Here is an 8,448-nt window from a genome sequence, read left to right as displayed (position 1 = left end):
GTTTGGTGGCTCATCTTTGTCATGGTGTTCAGGTGGACATTGTTAATCTTTCTCGAGGCGAGGCGACCAAGGGAAATAGGCGGTAACATCAGAGACGCCTCTTTGCACGCCCCAGCCGGAACGTTCTCTCTGTGTCTGTGCGTGTCTCTCTCTGCACTTTCCAGGCATTTGTGCAGACATTGTGTTGGAGTCTTTTTCCACTCAGGGGCGCCTGGGAGCTCAGCCGGTTAAGTGTCCCACTCTTGGTTTCAGCTCAGGTCATGATCTCATGGTTCGTGGGTTCAAGCCCCGCATTGGGCTCTGAGCTCACAGTGCGGAGCCTGCCTGGGATTCTCTGTATCTCTCTGCCCCTCCCCAACTTGCACTATCTCTGTCTCTCAAGATAAATAAACAGACTTTAAAAAAAAGTCTTTTTCCATGTGGCCCTGAGACGGACCTTGGCTCAGTGGTTCTGGATCTGACTGTGACCCCGGCCTGTTCTCGGTAGAGGGTCACTGGGCTCAGGCTGGCAGGATAGGCGCTCCCTCCCCTCTCCTAGCGCTCAGCGTGGCAGACACACTTCCAACCTTTCTTCTGAAGGAAAGTCTACTGTTGAGCTTGAACAGACCGCTCTCATTGGCTATGTGGCCTGGGCAGAACCACAGCGGCGGGGAAGTGTGTTGGGTCTCCTCCCCACACCGCTGGACGAGGCGGAGGGCACACGACCTTGGACCTCAGCTGGGATTCTGGGAGAGACAGGGTTCCCTATGAGCCCAGGTCGCATGCAAATGTGCACCTTGCACAAACTCCCAGGGGCCGGAGGCGGCATTAACTCACGTCCATCTTTATCCCACGTCCCTGCAGGTGCACACAAAGTGGGCTTTCAGGAAAGGACACACAGACCTCCGTGGTGCAGGTGCTGGGTCCGCAGAGCAGGTGAAGGGCCCAGAGGCGCCCATCGGCCTGTCCTCTGGGCCCACGTTTACCGACAGCACGGGCAGAACTGTTCCACATCAGAGTGTGAAAGTATTTTTAAACGTACTGGGTGAGGAATACAATTGTCATTCAGAAATAGTCTGTTTTTCCCCTTGAAAGACTGCCTTGAACACGGTGAGTTATTTTCCTGATCTTTTTCAGTAAATCAAAGGTCTCGCCGTCTTGTAAACCCCTGGGCTGCAGAGTCTCGCCCGCGCCCCGATGTTGTTCTATGTGATTTCCGATGCTGTCTTGTTACCAGCAGGCCTGGCGGAGATGCACTGCGGACGGTTAGCCTCTCAGGTGCGATCAGACTGAACTCTCCTTATCGCTTCATTGTCTGCCCCTCGCTTCCAGGAGACGTGCCGGCGGGAGGCGCTCGGGGTGCCGCTCTCCATAAAGACAATGCTGTCTCCGCTCTGGAAATCTGACAGCTCGAGGCGGCCCCCGGGGTACCTCGCCCCTTGACCCATCGCTCATGGGGGTGCCTGTGCTTCGCTGGTGGCCTGTTTGTCTCTTGCCCTCAGCTTCCTAGGCAGGGACAGGACGTCTGTGGTGCCCAGGCAGGCGACAGCCAGGTTATGTTACTGGCTGGACTCAGGGGGGAATAAATGGGTCCCCAGGGGTGTCCATCGGATCGTTTTATTTCCTGACGCTGTTGCCTTCCTTCTGGGCGAGAGCCCCCCAGGCTTTGGCGCTGGTCCAAGATGGACATAGACCCTAGAGCAAGGCCGTGAGCGTTTTCTCCCCTTCCGTCTTCCACGCCCTGAGCGCCAACCTGCCCCTGTTGGGAAGGGGACACGGGAAGAAGATGGGGGCGGCTCTGAGATGCCTCACGGCTGCCTCGTGCTCTGGACCCTCACTGTGGGAAACGGCAGAGTCCAGCAGAAACTACTGACAAGTTGGGGTGCGGCTGGACTTGAGTTCAAGTCCCGACTCCACCACTACGGGGTCATGGCATTCTAGAAGTGTACCCTCGCCGAGTCCCAGCTGCCTCATCTAGGAAAGAGCGATGGTCGTAAAGTAAGACGTCATGACATTCAGACTCAAGAAGCACTGCTGGGTGCCGGCGGGAGCACCGCCGAACAGCCGTCCTGGCTGGCGACGTGCCCTGCCCCATTCGACAGTCAGGGGGTGATGTAGCTCCGTCCCCTTGACAGCTGGGGGGTGACGTAGCTCCACCCCACGCAACAGTCAGGGGGTGACGTAGCTCCGCCCCCTTGACAGTCAGGGGGTGATGTAGCTCCGCCCCACTCGACAGTGAAGCTCGGGTCTGTGTGCGCATGGCTGGCAGGGGGCCGAGTGGGGGGCAGCCAGGGTGCCATCTGTCCTGGCGCCCGCGGCACCGCCTCCCAGGGACCGGGCAGATGGCAGAAGGTGTCCGAAGTGTGTGTGAGCTCCCCGCGTGCCGTGAGGAGCAGCAAGGGCGGCTTCTCAAACCCCAGGGCGGCTCACAAACCCCCCCGTGGAATCAAGTTCGAGCACAGAATGTGGGCTCGGGCCGGGGTGTCTGAGGCTCAGCATATCCATCCCACGTGCAGCGGAAGACGCTGGGAGGGCCGCGCTGGGCGGAGCAGGTCGAGGCTCTCTGTGAGCAGGCGTCGTCCAGAACGCGAGCCTCAAGCCTCATGGTACTTAAATGTCTTCCTCACCTGCAGAAATCCCCAGGGGCGGGGCCACAGGCTTGTTCCTCTGTCCCGGGTGCTGAATCCCCATGCGGGGCTGAGTTCCGTCACTCCTGGGGTGATTGTCACCTTTCAGGAGGGTCCCAGCAGGGCACGGGGGTGGGTGGGTGGGGCAGGAAACGGGCAGGCTGGATGCCCCAGCTCCCTCCCACCTGGCTGTCATCAGAGTCCCAGAGTTGGGGCTCCTGCTCGTCATGCTCAGGATGCAGTGAGGACCCGCAGAGGCTGGAGTGATTTTCCGAACTGCAGAGCCCTGGTCGGATGCCTGAGATTCTGCCCAGCCGACCTGCTGCCAGGGAGGCTTTCTGTGTGCCGGGCAGGGGCCCCGTCCCCACTTCTGGAAGCTCCTTCTCTCCTGCCCCCCCACTCCCTGCTGGGTCCCTGCTCTCAGCCTCCTGGCTCTTCCTGAATCGTGAGTCTGGGCTCGCCAAGTCCAGCGCAGTCTCCTGCGGCAGCTTTTCAGGAACGTGAAAAGGTCCGGCCACTTCCCAGGGCTGACGCAACCCCCTCCCCAGCACCGTGGCCGGCTCAGCCTCCCGTGGCACCCACCTCCTGCTCCGCCAGCAGTTCAGCTTGGTCTCTTCCGGAACCGTCTGCTGGTGGTTCCCTGCGCATGCCGCCTCTGCGGCTTGCTCCCACCACTCCCGTCCTTGCCACCCTCACCACTCATCACTGGGCCGGCTTCCCTCCTGCCAGCTGCTCGGGAGCAGGTCTGTCCTGAGCAGCTCCCATGGGCCAGGCCCTGAGCTGACACTTGGGGTGCAGTGGGGTCAGTGCCCACCGGCCTGAGGGCTCCGGATCTCCCAGCCCGCAGCCCCTGCACCAGGCCAGCCGCACCTCTGCCCCCCACATCGAGGCCTAGCCTGTGGCTCGGGGGGGCCCTGGATTCTGTGCAAGACCAAGCTGTGTGTATGGCGGCCCTGTGAAGGGCAGCCTGGGGGGATGGCCAGGATTTGTCCCCTGGGGGAAGGGGATGCTTTGCATGGGGAGCCGTGCGTGTGTGTGAGTGTGAACGTGCCTGTGTGCGGGCACACGTGTGCATGAGAGTCCAGCCCCCCAGCGCCTCTGGTGGAGAAGTAGGAAAATCCCCCAGGAACTTACAGGTGTCTTTCCTCATTTCCTGCTCGGCTGACTAAGGTTCAATCACATCCACGCCCAGGAAGAGAGCCGCGTTTCCCTCCTCCCCCGCACCTGCCCTCCTCCTGTTACGCCGAGATCGTGGATTCCCCCAAAGACCACCAGGAGTCCGGGTCACGTAGGCAGAAGCAAAGGGCATTTATTTGGGCTTAAGCTCGGTCTCTCAGACCTCACCAACGCAGTGGATCCCTGCTGAGAGCCCCGACCATCAATGGAGCAGGGTTTTTATTACCGTGGGGGGGGGGGGGTGAAGGGCAGGGATTACAAGATGATTGGTCGACACATCGGCAGGTGTTGGCTTGGTGCAGGGTGATTGGCTAATTTAAAACTCAGTGGGCTCCGGGAATATTGGTCCGGGCCGGTGGTGGGATCTGCTGGGGCAGCAGGTGGGTTGTTTTCTCTCTGTTGCTGCTGAGTCTCACCTGGGGAAACAGAAACTTAGGCCTTCTAGTTTCTGAGGCTTATCTGAAGCCTGTCATGGCGTCAGTTTGGTCCTTCACTCCTTCTGTCTTCCCTCCTCCCTCCCGCCTGCCCTCCTCCCTCCCACCTCCTGTGTTTCCTCGTCTGGCGGTTTACGTACTGCCATTGCTTGTTTATCCACCCAGATGCCCTTCCCGTGCTTTTCCCCGTTCCCATTACCTGTGATTTATGGGAGCTTGGGAGTCCCCACCGCCGCGTCTCCGCGGGAAGCTTACGCCTCAGATGGCAGCTTTCCCTCAGGACACACACATGCATACGCCACAGGCACACACCAACACACATGCGCATACACACACAGAAACACACACGTGTGTGCACACACATGCACACGTACAAATATACACACATAAACACACACATATGCACATGCACACACATGCACGCAAATGCACACAGAAACACACAGGCATGCGTGTGTGTACACACATGTGTACCTGTACACACACATGAAAACATTCACACACATAGACATATACACACATGCACACACATGCATACAGAAACACATGCACACATGTGTGCACACATGTGCACATGTACACATATGCAAATATACACATAAACATACACACATGTGCACATGTGCACGTGTGCACACAAGCATACACATACACACAGAAACATACAAATGGCACACACATGTGCATGCAGACACATGCACACATATACTTGTGCAAACACGCACACAACCATATACACACATGTGCACACATGTACACATGCACACATGCAAACATGCATTCACATAAACATATACACATACACACATGTGCGCACGCACACACAAGCAGAGACACACACATGCAACATGTGTATACACATGCACACCACACACATGTGTCACTCACACATATGCACACACATGTGCTTGCATACACACACAAGCACATACACTGCACCCTACAGGCCCCGTTGGATCCCAGAACTGTTTCTGAGCTGCAGCCTTGCTCCCCAGCCCTGGGCAGAGGCAGGGGGCGTTGGCCCGAGTCCCAGACGGAGGGTGGTCTCCGAGCTGCACCTGCACCAGCACCGCGGGGCAGGGCGGGCCTCTCCCTGCCAGCCTTGCTGCGCTCTCCGCCCAGAAACCGGGCCCAGAGCGGAAGGCGGGATTGAAGGCTTCCGTCTGACAAAGGAGTCCAGCCTTTCCCTTTCAGTTCCTTGAGCACCGTTAGTGTACCTGAGGGGGAAATAACACACTTTTGTCCACACAGGGGATTAGAGGGGACGTTGGCGGAGGAACCAGGAGGAGCAGCAGGCTGGCCTCATTGCCCGCCTGGAGCACGGACCGCCTCTTCGCAGTGGTGGGAACAGGCCCACAAGACCGTGTGCTTTCTTCTCCTGCACCGCTGACTGCCACATGGCAGCTCAGGGCAGGACCGAGGTCCGGGCCGCTCTGGAGCCCTTGCCCTTTGAATCTGTGTCTTCCTAGCCTGTCGTGCCGGGCCTGGCGCCAGCCTTCCCTCCGGCCTCCCGCCTGGACGGTGCTCCCTTGCTCCAGAGAGAGCCTGGCTGGGGGCTGCGGCTGCGGCTCGTGTCCTGTCTCCTGAGTCTGAGCTGGTCTCCTCGCTTTCACACACTCCCAGCCTTCAGCTGATTAGATGAAGCCCACCCACAGTACGGAAGGTCATCGATTTCACCGAAAGTCTCCTGATTGTGGCTGAAAGTCGCAACTGAAAGATACCTCTGCAGCCTCCACCAGCTGAGTGCTCTGTGCCTACTGAATTGTTTAAGGTCTCAGTAGACCTTAGAAGTACGCAAGGAATTCGGTCATTGACACAGAGAACCTGATACAAACTGTTGTGTAGTATTTTAGGGCATCAGAGTCCTTCCAAGCAGTAGGATTTTATCTGGAGTAAGAATTCACTAAGGTCCCTCCTGCTTCTAATTCTTATGGTGTTATTTTATTAGGCTTTTTAGGCCAAAATGGCTTTTTTAAAATAAGAAAAGTAAAGCCTAGAAACTGATTAGATTATGAGCACGCTTGAGAATTTCTGGCTGGAGCCGCCACACACGCGTGTGCTTGGACTTCAGGCGCCGGGTCACCTGACGGAGGCGCGTCCCCTCTGCGGTGGCGCGTGGAGGAAGCTGCCCAGAGAGATGCTCTCTGTGGTGCAGTTCTTCACGGAGTTGGTGCTTCCATGAAGATAAGCTAATTACCGGGGAAATGTGTGGGCAGTTTCATGATTTTCTCTTTTCCATTTCCAGGCTCTCAAAAATGTTGGGAAAAAAATCACCACTATTGATACATTTCATATCTGTGTTGTTCTCTCTTATTTGCTCGGAGAAAACACCTTTTCTTGGCTAAACTAAGTATCGCGCGGGTGAATTTGCACGCCTGACGTTTACGGAAGCGGGAGGCTGACGTAGCCCGGGACCAGGCGCTCTGCAGGCGCGGTGGGCGGCACCTGGAAGTCGGTGTGGGTGGAGGACGTTTCCAGCCACCCGAGGGGCCTTCAGGAAATGCAGGGCCGTTTGGGAGTCACTCATCATTGATGCTGGAGGTGCACGACTGAATAAACCGATGCTTGCTAACTTGAACAAAACGTGATTGAATGTTTTTTACGAGGCCTTTGTGCAAATTCCGCAAACGTTCGTCGAGTTTGACTAACTTCAAACAACGTGCCTTCCTTCACGGAGAAGCGGGATCCGGCAGCGTCAGGACGCGAAAACCGCCTGTGGCAAGCGGGTGGGGAATCCGCCGCCAAGTTCTGGAAGGCTTCTGTTCGCTGGGCCTTGTGCGGAAGCCAGCAGGCTCCTGCTTCCTTCCGGAACACGGGTCAGAGAGTGAGTGAAACCAGGGAGGAGTCTTCCCCGTAAGCCTTGGACTTGGAGAGATGTGGGATCCCTAAATCTACATATCTGTGTTAAGAAATAGTTGAATTTACGCTGTGCACACGGTGCATTTTACAAATAATTACGTTATGACTGCAGAGGATGTGTGGGATAGGTCTGCTCTCCGAAAGCGGGCTGTGGCTTTCATGTGTTAACGCTACGGTCCACGAGTGCACACACACGTGAGAAGCCTCACGTCATTGTTTGAAAGGGTTGAGGCTGCTTAAAAGCAACGTGTGGAAGTATCTTCCTACCGGCCATCTATCTATCTGCACTTGTATTTCCATAGAAATTCTTTTTTTTTAATGTTTTTAATTTATTTTTGAGAGAGAGAGAGACCATGAGCAGGGGGGAGATGGGGCGGAGGAGGTAGGGGGCAGAGGATGTGAAGCAGGCTCTGCACTGTCAGTGTCAGAACCCCCTGTGGGGCTCGAATGCATGAACCATGAAGTCATGACTCAGCTGAAGTCAGATGTTCAACTGACTGAGCCACCCAGGTGCCCCGTCCGTAGAAATTCTTAAGATGGATGCCAGGAGAAAACTCCGGAAGGGGAGGTGAGGGACTCACTCCCCTGGGTCCCTGTAGGGACAGGACGGGGCGGCCCCTGGAGGGACAGGCCAGGGCAGCCCCTGGAGGGACAGGATGGGGTGGCCCCTGGAGAGGACAGGACGGGATGGCGGCCCCTGGAGAGGACAGGACAGGACAGGGTGGCCCCTGGAGGGACAGGGCAGGGCGGCCCCTGGAGAGGACAGGACAGGGTGGCGGCCAGGATTAAACACTGCCGTTTGGACTCTGCCTCATCACCTTTATCTTGGCTTGTCTCTGGGATTGAACCTACCCTCCTGTGACCGGGGAGAAGGCAAAGCTGTGTCTGCGGTGGGTTCGCCACATGGAGGCTGGAGAGCGGGCTCCCTCTCGCTCGCTGTGGGTGCCGTGTGCAGGAGGAAGGCGCCCGGACGGCGGACCTGGCACGGGTCCCTGGCACACGTCCATCGGGCACTGGGTGGGGAGGTGACCCTGTAATTCGGTCCCGGCAGAGTGGCCAAGGACGGGACAGGCCCAATCGCACAAGAAAGATTCCTGTCGTGGGCAGGTGGGCAGGGGCTGTGGGACCAAGCAAGCGGCATGAGTCCATTTCCCCGTCGATTCCCAAGGCGCACACAGTGCTCTACGGCACGCTCGGGCAAAAGCCGGACATTGGAGGGACAGGGTGTAGGCGACACAGCCTTGCCATCCGGGGTTTTGCCTCCTGAGGGAGGCGATGAGGTGATGTGTGGACTCGTAGTTTAACGTGCTCGTGAGCACAGGGGTGAGGGCGGGGGCACAAGACCCTGGAGAGCACCCTGATGGCCCAGGGCT

General features: G+C 57.5%; 1 long non-coding RNA gene across 1 annotated transcript; it reads left to right on the top strand.

Moving 5' to 3' along the window:
• Positions 1-2,243: 2,243 nt before the first annotated feature.
• On the top strand, positions 2,244-6,508 carry LOC115305469. Its single transcript, XR_003914795.1, has 2 exons — positions 2,244-2,585; positions 5,468-6,508. It is a non-coding gene; the product is annotated as an uncharacterized LOC115305469 (long non-coding RNA).
• Positions 6,509-8,448: the final 1,940 nt, after the last annotated feature.

Source organism: Suricata suricatta, chromosome 10 (genome assembly GCF_006229205.1).
Source record: "Suricata suricatta isolate VVHF042 chromosome 10, meerkat_22Aug2017_6uvM2_HiC, whole genome shotgun sequence".
Lineage (NCBI taxonomy): Eukaryota > Metazoa > Chordata > Mammalia > Carnivora > Herpestidae > Suricata > Suricata suricatta.
This window is presented reverse-complemented; position numbering and strand designations above follow the sequence as displayed.